The 20426-nt window shown below is 44.0% G+C and overlaps 1 protein-coding gene across 1 annotated transcript in view; it reads left to right on the top strand.

Annotated features, from left to right (window-relative positions):
- The window catches only part of LOC137321059 (SHC-transforming protein 3-like), a 224389-nt gene that overhangs the window by 1563 nt on the left and 202400 nt on the right, over positions 1 to 20426 (top strand). The window lies entirely within an intron of this gene.

The raw sequence follows: 20426 nt of genomic DNA, 5'->3' as shown, positions 1-20426 counted from the left end.
AACAAATATTTTGTATTTGTCTTCACAGTAGAAGACACAAAAAACATACCAGAAATAGTGGGGAATTCAAGGATCTAATGAGAGTGAGGAACTTAAAAATAATTATCAATAGAGAAAAAGTACTGGAGAAACTAATGGGACTAAAAGCTGATAAATCCCCAGGACCTGATGCCTATATCCTAGGGTTCTAAAAGTGGTGGCTGCAGAGATAGTGGATGCATTGGTTATGATCTTCCAAAATTGCCTAGATTCTAGAATGGTCCCAGCGTATTGGAAGGTAGCCAATGTAACCCCCCTATTCAAGAAAGGAGGTAGAGAGAAAACAGGGAACTACAGACCAGTTAGCCTGACATCAGTTGTCGGGAAAATGCTGGAATCCATTATTAAGAAAGTGGTAACAAGGGCACTTAGAAAATCATAATATGATTAAGCAGAGTCAACACGGTTTTATGAAAGGGGAATCATGTTTGACAAATCTATTAGAGTTTTTTTGAGGATATAACTACCGGGGCAGATAAAGGGGAACCAGTGGATGTGGTATATTTGGAATTTCAAAAGGAATTCGATAAGGAGCCACAAAAAAGGTTGTTACACGAGACATGGGCTTGGGGGTAATATATTAGCATGGATAGAGGATTGGTTAACGGACAGAAAGCAGAGAGTAGGGATAAACGAGTTATTTTTGGGTTGGCAGGCTGTAACTAGGGGAGTGCCACAAGGATCAGTGCTTGGGCCTCAGCTATTTACAATCTATATTAATGACTTAGATGAAGCACTGAGTGTAATGTGTCCAAGTTTGCTGAAGATACAAAGTTAGGTGGGAAAGTAAGCTGCGAGGAGGACATGAAGTCTGTAAAGGGATATAGACAGGTTAAGTGAGTGGGCAAGAAGGTGGCTGATGGAGTGAAATGTGAGGTTATTCACTTTGATAGGAAGAATAGAAAAACAACATTTTTTAAATGGTGAGAAACTATTAAATGTTGTTGTTCTGAGAGACTTGGGTGTCCTCGTACAAGAAACACAAAAAGTCAGCATGCAGGTACAGCAAGCAATAATGAAGGCTTTTATTGCAAGGGGTTGAGAACAAGAGTAAGGAAGTTATATTACAATTGTACAGGGTTTTGGTGGGGCCTCTCCTGGAGTACTGTGTACAGTTTTGGTCTCCTTATCTAAGGAAGGATATATTTGCCTTAGAGGTGGTGCATGTAGGTTCACTAGATTAATTCCTGGAATGAGAGGGTTGTCCTATGAGGAGAGATTGAGTAGAATGGGCCTATGCTCTATGGAGTTTAGAAAAATGGGAGGTGATCTCATTGAAACATATAAGATTCTGAGGGGGCTTGACAGGGTAGATGCTGAGAGGTTGTTTCCCATGGCTGGAGAGTCTAGAACTAGGGGGCATACTCTGAGATGAGGAGGTATTTCTTCACACAGGGTTGCAAATCTTTGGAATTCTCTACCCCAGAGGGCTGTGGATGCTGAGTCGTTGAATATGTTCAAGGCTGAGTTAGATAGATTTTTGGATTGTAAGGGAAACAAGGGATATGGGGATTGGGCAGGAAAGTGGAGTTGAGGTCGTAGATCAGCCATGATCTTATTGAATGATGGAGCAGGCTCGAGGGGCTGTATGACCTACTCCTGCTCCTATTCCTTATGTTCTCCACAATGAATTTAGGGTGTCAACATCTACTTGTACATATATAGCTGTTTTCCCTAGTCATTGCTGTATGTTGTTTTATCTCACTCAATGTACAAAATATTGCAAGGGTCACTGATGTATAATGATCAAATAAGTGACGAGAACAGACCAGGTAACTGTAGACTAATCAGCCTAACATCAATAGTGGGTAAGCTTTTAGAGGCTATAGTACAAGATACAAATTAATACTCATTTAGAAAGACCTGGGCTAATTAAGGACCACCAACACAGTTTTATGAAAGGCGTATCATGTCTGACATTTAATAAAGCTCTTTGAGGAAACAATGGTGTGTATCGATAAAGGAAATGCCTTTTATTGGGTTTCCAAAAGGCATTTGATAAGGTGCTGCACAGAAGCCTTAATGATAAAATTAAGGCACATGGTATGAAAGGGAATGTGGCAGCGTGGATAGGATGCCGATTTAAAGGACAAAAAACTAAAAGTAGTGGTTAATGCACTGGAAGGATGCACGATGGGAGAGGGTAAGTGTTGGGACAATTGCTGTTCCAAATGATCTGGTCTTGGGTATATGGGGTGCAATAAAAATTTGCATATGACAAAAATGGGGAGTGTAGTTAACTGCAAAGAGGACTGTTAGCAATGTTTGGAGGACAAAGATTGTGCAGATAGATTTCAAATGAAATTTAATGCAGATAAAAGCAAGGTGATAAATCTCAGAAAGTTGAATAAGTGGAGGAAATGTATACTAAGTGGTAAAACTTTAAATGGAGTAGAGGATCAGATAGACTTAGCTTCAGAAACACAAATCTTTAAAAGTGGGAGGACAAGTTAATAAAGATTTTTTTTTTTAAAAGGCACATGGGATCCTAGGTTTTATTAATAGGTGCAAAGAGTAAAAAAGAAGCAAAGATGCAATACTAAAGTTACACAAATCATTGCCCACAGTTAGAATATTGTGTCCAGTTTTGAATGCCTTATTTTATGAACCATGTCAAGGCCATGGAAAGGCTTTAAAAGAGACTTACTAAGATGATACCAGGGATGAGAGTTTTTAGTTATGAGGAGGCGCTAGAGAAAGTGGGGTTATTTTCATTAGAACAAAAAATGTTAGGTAATCTGGCAGAAGTCTTTAAAATTTATGAGGAGATTTGATGAAGTAAATTGTGACAATCTATTTCCATTGGCAGTGAGCTGGTAACTAGAGGACACAAATGTAAGATCATCACCAAAAGAACGATGGGAGAAGTTTAAAGAATTTATTTTTATGCAGAGGATTCTTAGGATATGGAATGCCCTACCTTAAGCAGTAGTGGAAGCAGAATTCATAATAGATTTTAAAAAGCAGACAAATATTTGAAAAATAAAAATGGAATGGGTAAAGGGTGGATGAATGAGAGTAATTCAATGCCTTTCAGAGAACTGGCACGGGTGTGATTGGCCAAATGGCCTCCTATGCTTTAAAATTCAATAGCCCCACTTTCCTTCAACCACCTATCTAACCTATTTTTAAAAGTTCACATGATCTCTGCTTCAATCACTGGTAACAGCCTCACAACTATCTGTAAGAAAAAGTTTCTTCTTCTATTTGTCCTAAATCTCTTGCATTTAATTTTAGTGATGTCCTCTCATTCTAGATATAACAACCACTGGAACCTGTCTGTTTTTATCTTTCCTGCCCCAGCTCTATAATTCTATACACCTATCAAACTCCTCAGTTCTAATGAAAACAGCTCCAATTTTTTTAAGTCCTTGTTCATATTTTTATTTCCTTATACCAGGCAGCTTCCTAGTGATAATTGCAGGCATCATATCGTCTGAATTACATCTCTATCCTTTCGACAGTGTGGAAACAAAACTGCACACGTTACTCCTACTGGGGTCTCTATTTCCTCCCTTCTAACCAGTTTTAATCCAATTTGCTGCACTTCCCCCTAATTCCACCCTCTAATCTTCTGAAATAGTCTCCTGTGTGGTACCTTGTCAAGGTTTTCAGGAAGTCCATATATATCACATCCACTGCATTTCCCGCATCCATGATATCTGTTACCTCCTCAGGTTTGGTCAAGCAGTCTTCCTTTCTGAAATCTGCGTTGGCTGCTTCTAATTATTTTCTTTTCATCTAGATATTTAGTAATTCCATCTTAAATTAAAGATTCCAAAATCTTATGTACTATACTTGTTAAACTAACTGGCCTCCCTCCTCATCTCTCTTGTCTTCCCTTCTCCCCCCAACCCTGCTCCTTCCTCCTCTCTCCTGCAACCAGTCCCCCTCCATCATCCTCACCTGTTCCTCTCCTCTCCCCCCTGCTTTCCTCTCCACATTCCCTCCTCCTGAAAAATGTCCTTGGCCTTGACTCCCTGTGTGCAACGTCATGGGAGATTGTCTTGTATATTAGATCTCATTTTGCTTTTAGCCAATTCAGGAGTTATCTCCTTCTGAATATCCATCTCTTTTGTAAACACTAAACTGGAGTATATGTTAGATGTCTCCACCAATTTCCATTTAACCTCGACTAATTCACTATCCACTCCTCTCGGGTCGAATCTCACATTTAACAATTCTCTTTTTACTGATATATTTGTAGAATATTTTACTGTTCTCTTAAATATTTTGAGATTCTCTCATACTCTTTACTTTCCTTATCTCTCTCTTAAACTCTTATTTCCTCATTGTCTATTGTTGTTACCTATAGGCCCCATATGCCCTCTTCTTCAATTTTAGTTTGTTTCTAGCTACTATTTATTCACAGCATTCTGGAACGTAAGAATAAGAAATAGGAGCAGGAGTGGGTCACACGGCCCCTCGAGCCTGCTCCGCCATTCAAACACATCATGGCCGATCTTTGACCTCAACTCCACTTTCCTGCCCAATCCCCATATCCCTTGATTCTCCCCGAGAGTCCAGAAATCTGTCTATCTCAGCCTTGAATATATTCAATGACTCAGCATCCACAGCCCTCTGGGGTAGAGAATTCCAAAGATTCACAACCCTCTGAGTGAAGAAATTCCTCCTCATCTCAGCCTTAAATGGCCAACCCCTTATCCTGCGACTATGCTCCCTCGTCCTAGACTCTCCAGCTGTGGGAAACAACCTCTCAGCATCTATCCTGTCAAGCCCCCTCAGAATCTTATATGTTTCAATGAGATCACCTCTCATTCTTCTAAACTCCAGAGAGTATAGGCCCATTCTACTCAATCTTTCCTCATAGGACAACCCTCTCATCCCAGGAATTAATTTAGTGAACCTTCGCTGCACCGCCTCTAAGGCAAGTATATCCTTCCTTAGATAAGGAGACTAAAACTGTACACAGTACTCCAGGTAAGGTCTCACCAAAGCCCTGTACAATTGTAGTAAGACTTCCTTACTTTTGTACTCCAACTCTCTTGCAATAAAGGCTAACATTCCATTTGCTTTCCTAATTGCTTGCTGTAACTTTTTGTGCTTCTTGTACGAGGGTACCAAAGTCTCTGAACACCAATATTTAATAGTTTCTCACCATTTAAAAAATATTCTGTTTTTCTATTCTTCTTACCAAAGTGAATAACTTCACATTTCCTCACATTATACTCCATCAGCCACCTTCTTGCCCATTCACTTAACCTGTCTATATCCCTTTGCAGACCCTTTGTGTCCTCTTCACAGCTTACTTTCCCATCTAGCTTTGTATCATCGGAAACTTGGATACATTACACTTGGTCCCTTCATCTAAGTCATTAATATAGATTATAAATAACTGAGGCCCAAGCACCGATCCTTGCGGCACCCCACTAGTTACAGCCTGCTAGCCTGAAAATGACCCTTTTATCCCTACTCTCTGTTTCTCTATCTGTTAACCAATCCTCTATTCATGCTAATATGTTACCGCCAACCCTATGAGCCCTTATCTTATGTAACAACCTTTTATGTGGCACCTTATTGAATGCCTTTTGAAAATCCAAATATATGACATCCATTGGTTCCCCTTTATCTACTCTGCTAGTTACATCCTCAAGAAACTCTTAATAGGTCTGTCAAACACTATTTCCCTTTCATAAAACCATGTTTTCTCTGCCTAATCATATTATGATTTTCTAAGTGCCCTTTTACCACTTAACAATGGATTCCAGCATTTTTCTGACGACTGATGTCAGGCTAACTGGCCTGTAGTTCCCTGTTTTCTCTCTACCTCCTTTCTTGAATGTGGGGGGGTCACATTTGCTACCTTCCAATCTGCTGGGACTGTTTTAGAATCTCGGGAATTTTGGAAGATCATAACCAATGCATCCACTATCTCTGCAGCCACCTCTTTTAGAACCCTCGGATGTAGGCCATCAAGTCCAGGAGATTTATTGGCTTTTAGTCCCATTAGTTTCTCAAGTACTTTTTCTCTACTGATATTAATTACTTTAAGTTCCTCATTCTCATTAGACCTTTGGTTCCCCACTATTTCTGGTATGTTTTTTGTGTCTTCTACTGTGAAACAAATATTTTGTATCTGTCTTAATGCATCTGCTGTTTCCTGATTTCCCCATTATAATTTCTCCTGTCTCAGCCTCAAAGGGACCAACATTTACTTTTGCTACTCTCTTCCTTTTTACATATTTGTAGAAGCTCTTACAATCCGTTTTTATATTTTTTGCTAGTTTTCTTTCATATTCTATTGTCTCCCTTTTTAATCAATTTTTTGGTCGTCCTTTGCTGGTTTCTAAAACTCTCCGAATCTCTCTCTTAGATTAAAAGAAGAGGCTTATAATGTTAATACTATCCTTAACTTCTTTAGTTAGCCACAGGTGGATCACTTTTCCTGTGGAGTTTTTATTTCTGTATGGAATGTATATTTGTTGAGAATATTGAAATATATCTTTAAATGTTTGCCATTGCTTTTCAACCATCATACCCTTTAATTTGGTTTCCCAAGCTACCTTAGCTAACTCTCCCCTCATACCTATGTAATTGGCTTTATTTCTGCAACTTTGCAATTTCCTTTTCAAAAATAGCTCATTGTTGAGATTCAGCCATGTGCCCCAATTTCTCTTTCCACCTCACCTCAGCTAGCTAGCTCTCTTGTCATCTTTCTAACATCTGCCCTATTCCAATCTCTTGCTCTTTTTGTATTGATTTTTTTCCTTTTCTATTTGGACCGTAAACATGCAGCTGTTGATGGGGAAATAGCTGAGGCTGCATTTGAAGTGGGGGCTGCAGTGAATATGTAAACCCCCATAACATCTCTCTTCTCACCCCTCCCCCAATCATTCATACTTCTCCATCCCTTCTTGTCCCCTACCACTTCACTTTCACACTATCTCTTCTCCTATCTACCAGCCCCTTATTCCCATCATCCAGGCCTGTCTGATAACTGGCAAATAACATTTGCACCACCTAAAGTGTCAGGTAATAACCATCTTGAACCAGGGAAAGCCCATTCATCTCCCCGTCACCTTAAATGGCATCACCATTGCCAAGTCCCCCATCGTCAACATCTTGGGGGGTCACCATTGACCAGAAGCTGAACTGGCTACAAGAACAGAGCAGAAGCTGAGTACTCTGTTATGAGTGGCTTACCCCTCAAACCCTCTACAAGGCTCAAGTTAAGATTGTAATAGAATGCTCACCACTTGGCTGGATGGGTGTAGCCACAACAACACTCGAAGCTCAACACTATTCAGGGCAGAGTAGTTTGCATGATCGGTGTTTCTGCCACTGGACTCAATATCCACCCCCTCCACCAGCAGTATGTATAATCTACAGGCACGGATGCCATTTGCCTTGCAGGGGTCCCATACAGAAGTTTAATTTGGCCACGGGATCTGTTCGGGGCTCTTGATTGCAATTGCATGGGTTGCACGGCTCTAACACCGCCCCTTCACTGATGATGGGGAAGATCCATACACACCAGTCGTGCATAAACGGAGTACGTTAGGCGAATAGCTCAGCCAACCTGTCAGCTGCGGCTGTTTAAATAAAGAAAGAACTTGCATTTATATAGCGCCTTTCACGACCTCAGGATGTTCCAAAGCACTTTACAGCCAATTAAGTACTTTTGAAGTGTAGTCACTGTTGTAATGTAGGAAACGCGGCAGCCAATTTGCGCACAGCAAGATTACAGGAACTAGATCCACTCGAGGCACCGTGCAATTGCATGGGTTACATGGCCCTAATGCCGCCTATCTACAGCAACTCACCAAGATTACGTAGAATATACAGCACAGAAACTGGCCATTCGGCCCAACAAGTCCATGCCGGTGTTCATGCTCCACACGAGCCTTCTCCCAACCATCTTCATCTAACTCCATCAACATATCCTTCTATTCCTTTCTCTCTCATGTATTTATCTAGCTTCCCCTTAAATGCATCTGTGCTAGTCACCTCAACTACTCCTTGTGGTGGCAAGTTCCACATTCTAATCACTCTGTGTAAAGAAAGTTTCTCCTGAATTCCCTATTGGATTTATTAGTGACTATATTATATTTATGGCCCCTACTTCTGGTCTCCCCTGCAAGTGGAAACATTTTCTCTATGTCTACCCTATCAAACCCTTCCATATTCTTAAAGACCTCCATCAGGTCACTCTTCAGTCATCTCTTTTCTACAGAAAAGAGCCCCAGCCTGTTCAGTCTTTCCTGATAGGTATAACCTCTCTAGTGCCTCTATATCCTTTTTATAATATGGAGACTAGAACTGTTCACAGTACTCCAAGTGTGGTCTATAACAGCACCTCCCTTCCTGAAGGTACTTCAACAGCACTTCCCTCCCTGTGACTTCCATTGCCAAGATGGACAATAGCAGCAACCTCATGCCCAAATGTGCCCCAAATAATTACTGGCCCTATATAAGTGGCGATGGAAACTGTAGTAAGATATTCCTGAGGCAAATTTTATGTGCTGTTACTGAAGGCTGATGTTACTTTGCTTAAATATCGATCTCTTTCATATTTTGGAGGTTCGGTCAGGACTTTTGCTGCTAGTTCTAGTCAGCTCTGCTCAAAGTACTGCTTTGCATTAGGGATGTGGATTTCCCAATGTAAATTTCTCTATTTTTATGCTATGAAGTGGAGGAGGATGAGGACATGGGATAGGCTAGATTGGTGGCTCATATCACATATAAAATGCCTAAGCATCAACCGTAAACCAAATCCAGTTCTTCCTACACTAAGAACTAAGTTGAGACTGCATAAACGTATTCTACTAAGACCTTGCATTCAGCCGATAGAAGAGACTTTAGGCCCAAAGTTCTGAAGGCTTGGAGTGGGCAGATTGCCTAAGTCGGAAGGCCGCAATTTGGGATTGTTTTGGCCTTCTACCCTGTATAAAAAGTGGTCCTAATTCTGATCAGGGGGAGCGGGCAAAGTCTTCTGCCCGCTCCTTACATCTTAGGACTGCTTTAAGGGCTTGTCTGGAGGAGTTCCTGGGCTACCCGGCAAATTCCACCAAATGTTTTCCCTGAGCCCAGTGGAACTCACGCCAGCTGGGTTCAGTGCGGGCCTAGTAAAAACCCCAGTACTACCCAATAGAAGAGTAATTGATCCCAGAGGCTATTGAGAACGTTTGGAGGCCTGCCCTGTTGTCCCATCAAGGTGAAGAAATAAAGAAAATTTCCATCTACTTTGATGGCCAATTGGAGTGGCAGGATTTGGGACAGGGTCAACATCCTCTGCTGGCAGGCAGGAGTCCAGCTCCACTGTACTTCTGCTGGCAAAGCAGAGACCCCAGAATTTAAGACCCGAAGGGAAATTTTAATCCCCCACGACGGGCGGTGGGGGGTTAAAAATTTAAAAATGAGAAATCCAACCCCAATCCGCTTCCAATTTTAATGGAGGTGGGTTGGGGGGTGGGACGGGTGACTAACCTGCTTTCCAGAGGCGGGTCCATCATTTAATTATTTTAATGAGGCTACGTGCCTCAGATTTTAGGATAGTTTTAAATTTAATGGGTGTGGGCTGGGTTTCCCAGGGCTTAGGAAACGCAGCAGCTAGAGGAAGGCAAGAACAGCTGGATCCAGCTGGTAAGTGCTTTTCCAGCACTGCTTTGGGCCAGAAGGAGTGCAAGCCTCCGCCCCCCCCAAACAAACCTGCTTCCCTCCCCGCGATCTGTGAAAAAGCCCCCCCGCTGTCAGACCCCACCCCCAATCTCGACCCAGCCCACAATGTCCTCTCCCCTCCACAACCCCCACCCCCCCCCACCCCCACCCCAATCTACTCATGGCTGCAGGCCTTCCCGCCCGACAGCAAGCCAACATCTCAATCTGGCTGGCTGCCGGCCAATCAATGGAGTCAAAAAATTTAAATGAGGTCCTGCCGTTACATTCGGCAGGATCTCTGGGAAACCCGCATTTCTGAGTTTCCCAGCCACTACACCTTCCCCCTGCTCCCTCCCTGTAAATATCGTGGCCAATCACAAATTCTGGCAGGATTCTAGTCCAGGTCCTATGGTAAAAGGACAATGTTCAGATTGATCGTGTCACCTCGTGGTCCTGATGGGGAACTTTTAAATTACCGAGAAAATGCATCTATTGAAACTGAAGGATTAATGTTTTTAAGGAATATCTAATTCAATATTTGATAAGAAACTGTTGTTCTATGTTGGCAGGGAAAGTATGAAAAACAGTTTTTCTTAATAGGTCTCTAGAGAAAACCTGGAATGTTGGTTAAAATTGTTGAAGCTACGCACAGACAGAGATTTACATTCTGAAAATGTGATTTTGAGAACATCAAGGTCATTGAATTCCCACCCTTATAATTAAATAGAAATGACTTTCTACATGTACATTGGTATTTAGTATCTGTATGTTTTGAATCCCACATAGCTCCATAAAACATATAACCTGGTTTAGCACTTTTATATGCATATTGTAACATGAATGAATGAAGAGTTAGCTAATAAATTTGTACGGGCCACCGTTAGGAGGAAGATTAATTTTTCAAGCTTTCAGCACCACCCACTGTTGATCTGTATACAGCAGTGAAATGTACAGCACTGTAGTTCATTCTTGTTTCTGTGGCCCAGAGTTTTAAATTCTTGTCAAAAAGAATAATTTAGTGTCAAGTATCTGTGCATTTTGACAATACGTTGTACCAAAATGGACTTAGATTTGATAGAGTCCAGGCAGCAGCATTCATTGATGGCTTCAATGTATTTTTTTCTTTTATAGATCGTGAAGTCAAAAACATGTGATCCCATTTTTGCCACTATAACTATGGCAGAGTGAGAATCGCAACCTATTAATCACCAGGGGCCATGACCCCACTGTAGCTTTCGGGGTTAGGTATTTAGCATAATACAGAGAGGTGCCTGCGCCCATATTGGTGCATATTTTGGTGGCCACTGGAGGTGGGGGAGCAAACCGGCTGCAGCATCTATATTAAGTAGATATCAGCTAATTTCACTAGGGCAGAATTTTCTCTTCAGGAGTGTTCCAGACCATGACCCTGGCCTGGAGCACTCCTGTGCTCAACACTGATATCTTGCCAGTATCGAGTACGTTCAGGGCAGAGAAGATGGGAGCAGCAGGAATTCCTGCAGATAATGCCAGCCTGCTGATCCTGTCTCCTTTTGTGACTGCAGGCTTTGAGGGTGCAGATAAAACTATGGCGTATTCCTAGCCCCAGAGGAAATTCCCTTCCACCTATTCTTGAAATGGAGACCTGGCATAGCAGGGTCTCATCCCATTTCCTGCCCTGCCTGACCTTGCCCGCTTGGATTACTCCTCTGGTATGCTCAGGCCCCGAGGAAATTCAGGGCCATTTACGTTTTTAGAATGAAAAGTCATTTGAAATTCTTCTACTTAACATATTGTTTTACCCTTATCTGAATATGCTAGCTGCATTTGTTTTGAAGAGATTAATCTTAAATATTTAATATTCTAAACCACTGCTAGGTGCTTTTGCAATTTTTTTCAAACAGTATTTGTTAGCTATTAAAAAAAGTCCCTCTGTTTTGGCACCTTATTTTTCCCTTTCTGAAGGCAGCAATTTATGCTGAGGCATGGTTGATGGAGGCCCCCCAGTAGCTTGGCCAAGTGGAAGATAGTGCTGTCTTTCAGAATGGCAAACACATCTGTACCTTCTTGCTAGCCCCCTCTGATGCCTGCACAGGTGCCATAAAGTATGTCGGGCTAGGTTGTGGAAGCAACAGAGTCTGTAGCTGGTCCATCTCAGGACCCAGCTGCCATGACTCCAAGTTTGCTGACGATACAAAGCTAGGTGGGGAAGTAAGCTGTGAGGAGGACACAGTTTTAACTTTGAAGGTTGGGGGTGGGGGGCAAACAAAATCAGCCATTTCCGGAGTGGGAAGGAATCCCGGCTCCAACCGCCGAAGACCCATCTGGGTGCGCACAGTTCACAAACCCGGAAGTCGGTGGGACGATATTTAAACCAGGAATTAAAGTACTTAAAGTTGTTGGAATCTTCATTAATGTTGTTAATCATGCTGGGAAGCAATTTCAACGCTGCCTCGGTTTTTCCTGTGCTGTGTGAAGCATGCTATGAGAAACTAGGTGGGTTGCAGCCGGCAGCCATTTGGCCATTTAAATCCCTATTTGACAGATGGGGATAAAAGGTGAGTAATTGCAGCAGGGCACTCAGTTCTCTCAGATAAACTTTTGGCTGGGAGTTCCTTATGTTTAGACTGAAAATTCTTGGTTCACACTCAGAATTGTTCTGTTTACACATATTTACCTACTTTTTGGACGCCCTCAACCTGCCAACATCAGGATGGGGGTGGGGGACGACATCAGAGGAGGAAGAACACCAGCCTCGCAAGCACGGCACGCATGTCTGCCACTTGCAGCTGCACCACACAGAGGTGCGCCACAGGGACCTGCACAAGAGCAGAGAGGGGAACAACAGAGGGACCGAATTGGCAGGAGGCACTACCCTCGTGAGAGGGTCTACAGACTGAGGCTGAGCTTCCTGGACCTCTCTGAGGAGCAGTGCCTACGAAGGCTGAGGGTGAGTCGCCAGGTGGTTGCAGATATCTGCAGTCTCCTTAATGAAGAGCTACTCCCGGTTGGGCCTGGTGCCATCACATTGCCCGTGGCAGTTAAAGTGACCGCTCAACTTCTTCGCCTCCGGATCATTCCAAGGTGCCACCGGGGTCTCTGTCGTCTGCCCACAAGTGCATAAGACAGGTCACCGATGGATTGTTTCTCAGGGTGTCCCACTACGTCAACTTCCCCATGGACGAATTCAGCCGGACGGAGAGGGCAGTGGTTTCCACTCTGTGGCTGGCTTCCCACGGGTACAGGCTGCAATTGATTGCACACATATAGCAATCTGAGCACCTTCACACGAGCCAAGACTATTCATCAACAGAAAAGGGTATCGCTCCATCAACGTGCAGCTCATTTGTGACCACCGCAAAAGATTTCTTCATGTGCGTGCCAGATTCCCTAGCAGCTGCCATGATTCATTCATTCTGTGGGAATCCAACATCCCGGCTGTCTTCCATGTACTAAACATCCTTAAGGTCTGGCTCCTTGGAGACCAGGGATACCCCTGCACACGTGGCTCATAACACCTGTGCGAAACCCCATCAGCGAGGCACAGTGTCGATACGATGACAGTCACATCGCCACCAGGTCTGTCATTGAACATGAGATCGGACTGCTGAAGATGCGATTTCGGTGCCTCGATCATTCTGGGGGCGCGCTTCAATACACATCAGCAAGAATGGGTAGCATTACAGTCGTCTGTTGTGTCCTGCACAACATGGCGCAATAGAGTGTGTTAACGGTTGATGAGGCCCCATGCCGTCATCCAGCATCCACATCTGCTATCAACATTGCAAGGAGGAGGACGAGGAGGAGGGACTCATTGGCAGAGCAGTGGCTCACCTGGCTGCTCGTGAGGCCAGGGAGTCACTAATATTTGAACGATTCTCATAAGGACATCTGCAAAGTGAGGATAGTCCAGTCCTCAGACCACTTGGAAAGAGCAGCGCCAACACCAGCAGCCCTCCCCCTCACAAAACAGTCCTACAACTACACATACACCCACTGTAAACCCACCCACTGGGTGGCATCAAGCCTCGCCATTCATGATGAAGCACATGAAAGGTCGCAATCCTAAAAGGCAGTCAAGAAGGGGCAAGACGTGGCAGTAGTGGTAAGAATGCTAACATGTAATGTGAATTTAACAAAAAACAAATATAAATGAAAAACATGACAGTCTGTCGGGCACCCTTGTGCATGCATACCTCTCATGATCACCAAACCTTAGCCTTTCGCTTCCTACTACTTCTATGTGCTGCATCCCCTGTGGTTGTAGCAGAAGTAGTGGCAGGTTGCTCATGTTCATGCCCTGACTGTTGAGATGCTTTTGGCCTAGGCCGTCTGGGTTTTGGAGCCCGTGAGGGTCCCACCAAAGACTGCTCCACCTGCACCTGGCCTCCTGGAGAGGAGGCAGCATTGTGGGTACTGGTTGGGGTGGAGGGGGACAACGGGTGAGACGTGGGAGTGCTTTGAGTGGCGTCCCCACTTCCATGTCCCCTTTTGCCATCAGCCCTCTCCTGGGCCAGGGCCATATCACTCCTACCACCGTGCTGGACAACAGTTTGGCGGACATGTGTGATATCTTGGAAGCCCACTTGTAAAGTTTCTGTCTGCATGTTTAAGGCGGCAGAACGTTGTTCACCCTGAGTCCGCACGGCCATTGTCAGGGCCTAAATGGACTCATTTGTGAGCCGTGCTTGAAGCTCAATGGAGGCTAGCCTTCTCTCCATCGCAGACATTCCCGCATTTATCTGTGCCGCTATCTCAGACATTCCCGCCTGTATCTGTGACATCTGTCCACTAATGCAGGAGGTGGACTCCTCCATCCTTGCTGCTATTGTGGAGAGTGTGCATGGCATGTCTTCTAGTACCTCGCAAATGTGCTGCTGTCCCTCGATCATTCTCCTTTTAAAGGATGGCCCCAGGGTTCAGCATCTGTGTCCAGCTGAGCAGAGCCTGGAGAGGAGTGCACCCACCGACTCGGACTCCACAGCTGCCCCTACCACCAGTGTCTGCTCGTGGACACTTGTGTGCGGTGATTCACCAGTGCCAACTAACTGACTACTAGGATCCACCGAGGTGTGAGTATCTGTGCTGGTGGATGGCTCACTAAGATGTGACGGTGCTCCCTCAGAGGCCGGGAGCTCCTCTGAGGAATTTCCCTCTCCCATCACTTCGGTCTCTGAAGGGCCTGGAAGAGAGCAGAAGGCAGTATTAAGGCAGATGTGTAATGTTACGATGAGCATACTGACATGTTCAACATGCCGATCATTGTTAACATCAATTCATGTTGTGTGTGATGAATGTTAAAGTTGTATCACCAGACATTTGTGGGGTGCCAGTCTTGGCATCCCCGACGGACAGGCACTCGACGGTGCGGCTGATCTGCAGGGCCTCCTCCTCCACCTCTGTGAAGACCACTATTTGTTGTGACCCCACTTCGGTCCTCACCCTCACCCATGCATTTTGTGCTCTCTTCTAGAAGGGGAGAAAGTACAGACGTGTGAGTGAGGGTGAAGTGGTCAGCTGATGAATGTATTGCTTTGTGTGAGGCTAATCATGAAAGAGATGCATCAGAGGGTGACTATCAGACAGAGACGTGACATTGAATCAGGATTGGGGTGAGTGGTAGTGGTGGGTTCACAAATGGGGAGGTGAGGAAGTGCTCAGGAAGTGAAGGTAAGGTGACGATGTGCCTTAAGTGGGTGTGAGGAGTGATGTGATGGAGTAATCTTGGCCGTGCAGAATGATGTTGGGTGGGGGGGATGTTTAACACAGAATGCAGGAGAATCAGTAAGTGTACTCACTTTTGCTGACCTAGTTAGTTCACTGAAGTACTTCCTGTACTGGACCCAAGTGCAGGAGATGTTGCTCCTGCTGGTCACCTCCTCAGCCACCTCGAGCCAGGCCTTCTTGGTGGCAGAGGCAGGGCACTTCCTCCTATCCTCCTCACCCCAGCCAGCAGCAGTTCAAGTGAGGCATCGCTGAATCTTGGAGCTGGACTGCCCCTCTGCTGTTCCATTCTGTGTGGTTGGTCCTTGGTGCAGCAAAAGCCATTGATACAATGGCCCTTTAAATCCAGACACTCAGCTGACAGCAGGTCAAGTGGGTGCGCAGTCTGCCCGCTGCGCAGCTTCCGGACGCCAAACCCGGAAATAATGTTAAGGGCCATCAATTAAGTCGCAATCGCGTGGGGAATGGTAAAATTCTATTTTTCGGGTTACCCACGTGACCATTGATTTTTTTCTTCCCCCCCCCCCCCCCCCCCCCACCCCTCCCCCCGGCTGCCATCCCACCGGCATTTTAAAATCATGCCCAAAGGGCTATAGACAGGTTAAGTGAGTGGGCAAGAAGGTGGCAGATGGAGTATAATGTGGGGAAATGTGAGGTTATTCACTTTGGTAGGAAGAATAGAAAAACAGAATATTTTTTAAATGGTGAGAAACTATTAAATGTTGATGTTCAGAGGGATTTGGGTGTCCTTGTACACGAAACATAGAAAGTTAACATACAGGTACAGCAAGCAATTAGGAAGGCAAATGGTATGTTGGCCTTTATTGCAAGAAGGTTGGAGTACAAGCAATTGTACAAGGCTTTGGTGAGACCACACCTGGAGTACTGTGAATAATTTTGGTCTCCTTACCTAAGGATGGATATATTCGCCTTAGAGGCGGTGCAACAAAGTTTCACTAGATTGATTCCTGGGATGAGAGGGTTGTCTTATGAGGAGAGATTGCTGTAGAATGGGCCTATACTCTGGAGTTTAGAAGAACGAGAGGTGATCTAATTGAAACATATAAGATTCTGAGGGGGCTTGACAGGATAGAAGCTGTGAGGCTGCTTCCCCTGGCTGGAAAGTCTAGAACTAGGGGGCATACTCTCAGGATAAGGGGTCGGCCATTTAGGATTTATGTGAGGAGAAATTTCTTCACTCAGAAGGTTGTGAATCTTTGGAATTCTCTACCTCTGAAGGCTGTGGATGCTCAGTCTTTGAGTATATTCAAGGCTGAGATTGCTAGATTATTGGACTCTAAAGGAATCAAGGAATATGGGGATCAGGCGGGAAAATAGAGTTGAGGTTAAAGATCAGCCATGATGTTACTGAATGGTGGAGCAAACTTGAGGGGCCTTATGGCCTACTCCTGCTCCTATTTCTTATGTTCTTTTGAGTTGATGGCCACCTCAATTTCAAGAGACTTGGGGATACACAGCAGCCTGTTACCTCACAAACTCCTCCTTCTGAGTTAGCTACTAAATGAAGCACCAGAACAGGTTTAAGAGGACATATGTCAAATATTGTTACCAAGGAGAAGCACTGGAAAACAAAACAGTAGGAATTCAATAGGGTAGATACAGAACAAGAGGGCATAATCTTAAAATTGGAGCTAGGCCATTTAGAAGTGAAAATAGGAAACTCTTTTTTCACACAAAGGGTAGTGGAAATCTGGAACTTGCTCCCTCAAAAGGCTGTTGATGCTGGGTCAGTTGAAATTCAAGACTGAGATCGATAGATTTTTGTTGGGTAAGGATATCGAGTGATATGGAGCAAAGGCGGGTAAATGGAGTTGAGGTACAGATCATCCATAATCTAATTGAATTGTGGAACAGGCTCTTGGAGCTGAATGACCTACTTCTGTTCTATGTTCTTAATAACAGTAATATTTAGAAGCATCTAAGTGGGTGGGTAGCGAGTTAAACTAGAAACTCACCCACTGCTGCAGAAATGAGGCCCAAGCTATTTTAACTGCCTGGTCTCATTAACATGCTGCTGGTCCACTTACCACCCGTTGTAGCAGAATATCGTGTGGCCCGGATACTGCCTGCCAACACGAGGTAGGTGAGGGACCCAGGGGCTTCTCATGGGGTCTTGCATTCGGGAAGAAAGTGAGTCTAGTGCAGGGGAGGAGGCCTAAGCTTTCCTTGTGGGGCCCGAAGACAGCTCACTCGTCCTACGGACGTAAGAAATAGGAACAGGAGTAGGCCATACAGCTCCTCAAGCCTGCTCTGCCATTCAGTAAGGTCAAGGCTGATCGTTGACCTCAACTCCACTTTCCTGCCCGATCTCCATATCCCTTGATTCCCGTAGAGTCCAAAAATCTAGCGATCTCAGTCTTGAATATACTCAATGACTGAGCATCCACAGCCCTCTGGAGTAGAGATTCCAAATATTCATGACCCTCTGAGTGAAGAAATCCCTCCTCATCTCAGCCTTAAATGTCTGACCCCTTTTCCTGAGACTATGTCCCCTAGTTCTAGACTCTCCAGCCAGAGGAAACATCCTCTCAGCATCTACCCTGTCAAGCCCTCTCAGAATCTTATATGTTTCAATCCCTGGGAAGAATGAAGATTGGCTGGCTCAGATGGCAGGCCAGGCAGTAAGCAGAGTCTGGGAGGGGTGGGGGGGAGGCAATCGCGATGGGGGCGAATGGCGGCTGTCAGTGAATTTAATGTGGAGTCGGGAGATGCTATCCTACTCCTCCTGGCTCCACAATAAGGTAAGTTTAAAATAAAAACTAAAAACTGACGTTTCCAGAGGCAGCCTCTAGCGGTCCTTTTAAGGACTGCTGGTTTCGCTGCCAAGCACCTGAGAATACTGATCACATCGTGCACAGCGCATGTTGTGGTCAATCGCTAACGAATTTTGGAAAGAGGGCCTCAACCAGGTCTTAAGCCCCCTATTTGTATATTCAGTGGGCATGGGTCCTGGACATCTATACAGGAGCCTTTACCAATATGGCAGGCAGTGCACTTCCGGGGTAAAATGTGTACATGCACACCACTTGCCATATTGGACACTTAGGCGCCTGCAGAGGCTGGTGGGGTGGAAGGTGAGGTCAAGGACAAGTAAAGATGTCACTTCCTCTTCTATTTTGCAGTTACTTTCAATGTCAATTTTCCCTCCAATCTATACTCATTTTTTTTCTCCTGGTCAATTAAACAAACTTGATTGGAGTTTAAATGGAGAAACTTTCCATTACACTTACTTGCTCCACTTATCTAATTGTTGTTGGCTATATAAAAGCAAGCTGCTGCAGCCTTTGTCCATTAAACAATTAAAGTTTGCTACTAGATCAAATAGGAAAACACATCATGTGTTCCACTTACCTAAGTACTGTATTATTTTCTCTCTAAAGCTTGCTCCTGCAATCCTACTGTGTATTTTGTATAATTGCTCCTTCATTTTATTCATTTATGGGTTGAAATTGCACTATGTGATATTAGTAACAAATACATTAGCATGTTTGCATGAAAGTCCTTTGCTATTATAGTAAAGGCATTAACACATTTGTTAATACCGCACAGAGATAATTCAATCCATTAGTGTTGCTGAGAGAAGTGCAAGCTATAACTATACTAGTATTTTCTGTGGTGATGGTAGCTTTATGTGCAAATGCACATGGAGAGTATGGTAATTAATTGAAAAACAATTACTTGCCTTGGTGGAAAGGGTCAGAAGTCTCCTACGCCCAGAACTATGGTGGGGGTAGGGCAGCGCAATGGTCCTATAAATGTAGGACCACAAAGATAAAACACACAGTATACATAGTATATATAAACTTAATTAAGTAGCTCACTGATATCACCTATTTTGCCTGCAGGCAATGTAGAACTAGGCAGTTCCACACCTGCTAGTCTAGTCAACTAAAGAAAAATCTGTTTTGGGAATGGTAGGGATGGGAATGAAGCCTGTGTGATACCCTCTGGCCCAATTTAATCTATACCTGCTTTAAAGTGGTGTAAGCAGGGTGCATGAAGTTAAACTTCTAGCTTTGCATTACTCTTTGGTCAGGCATGAGCAGGGCTCCTCTCACTGGTGCCCAAATACCAGTTAAATTTTTAATCTTAACAAAGAATTTACTAAATCTATATTGACTGTCCTCTAACAAATTCTACTTTTCCAACTGTTCACCAGTAGATTTCTCAACAAAGTTTCAGATTTTTTCCTAAAACTGATGTTAACCTATTGGTGAACTACTGCGATGGTTCTCCCAATTGTCCATTAACTTTGGCAGAAGAACTGTGAAACCCCAGACAAACAGTGTAAATGGTAGTTACGCCTATTCTCTGGGGTTTCTGTGGATCTTCCGCCGAAGTTATGGCAGATGATTGAGAGAACCCCATGGAAACTCCACTCCATTGGTTTTTAGTTAAGTACTGAACTGATTTCACAATGTAGTTCAGCAGTCTGTGTGTTTTGTTGATGGCTGCTCCATGTATATGGACATTCCGGGGTATATTTTCTTCCTGTCTGGGGACCAGGAAATGACACACTATCCCATTTCACTGGCTACCCAGTGCTGTTGAGCAAGACGCAATGTTCCAGCCAGTAAAATCTTCATTTAACATTGGCAATTTGATGGGAAACTTCACAAGAATTAATTCACATGTTTTTTCTATTGTATGCCTGCCCAAGTAAAAGTGGCATTAAAAGCCGGTCACATCTGACCTTTTAGGAAGTTGTTTCTTAAACGTGAACCATTTGGATTTTGATTGTTGCAATCAAAATGATGAAAATGGGTTTAGCATTCTGTGCTCCTCTGAGATTTTCAGAGGTCGAAGAAGAGAATGAATGAATACCCAGGAGGTTCCTCTTCACAAGAAGTGGTCTACCCACACCTGCTGTTAACTAATGAGCCATATTTACTAATCCAGGCACACCTACTTGGAACTGTCAGAAGAAAAATTTGTTATACTGATGAAAGAGTTAAAACCAGCTGATCCTGCACTTCCTTGCAAAGAAAAACTTCACAGGAAGAGAATCATATTAAAGCTTTATAGTATCCATTTTCACCAGACCC

Source organism: Heptranchias perlo, chromosome 4 (genome assembly GCF_035084215.1).
Source record: "Heptranchias perlo isolate sHepPer1 chromosome 4, sHepPer1.hap1, whole genome shotgun sequence".
NCBI classification, from domain to species: domain Eukaryota; kingdom Metazoa; phylum Chordata; class Chondrichthyes; order Hexanchiformes; family Hexanchidae; genus Heptranchias; species Heptranchias perlo.
The sequence above is the reverse complement of the archived record's forward strand: the minus strand, read 5'-3'. Positions and strand labels throughout refer to the sequence as shown.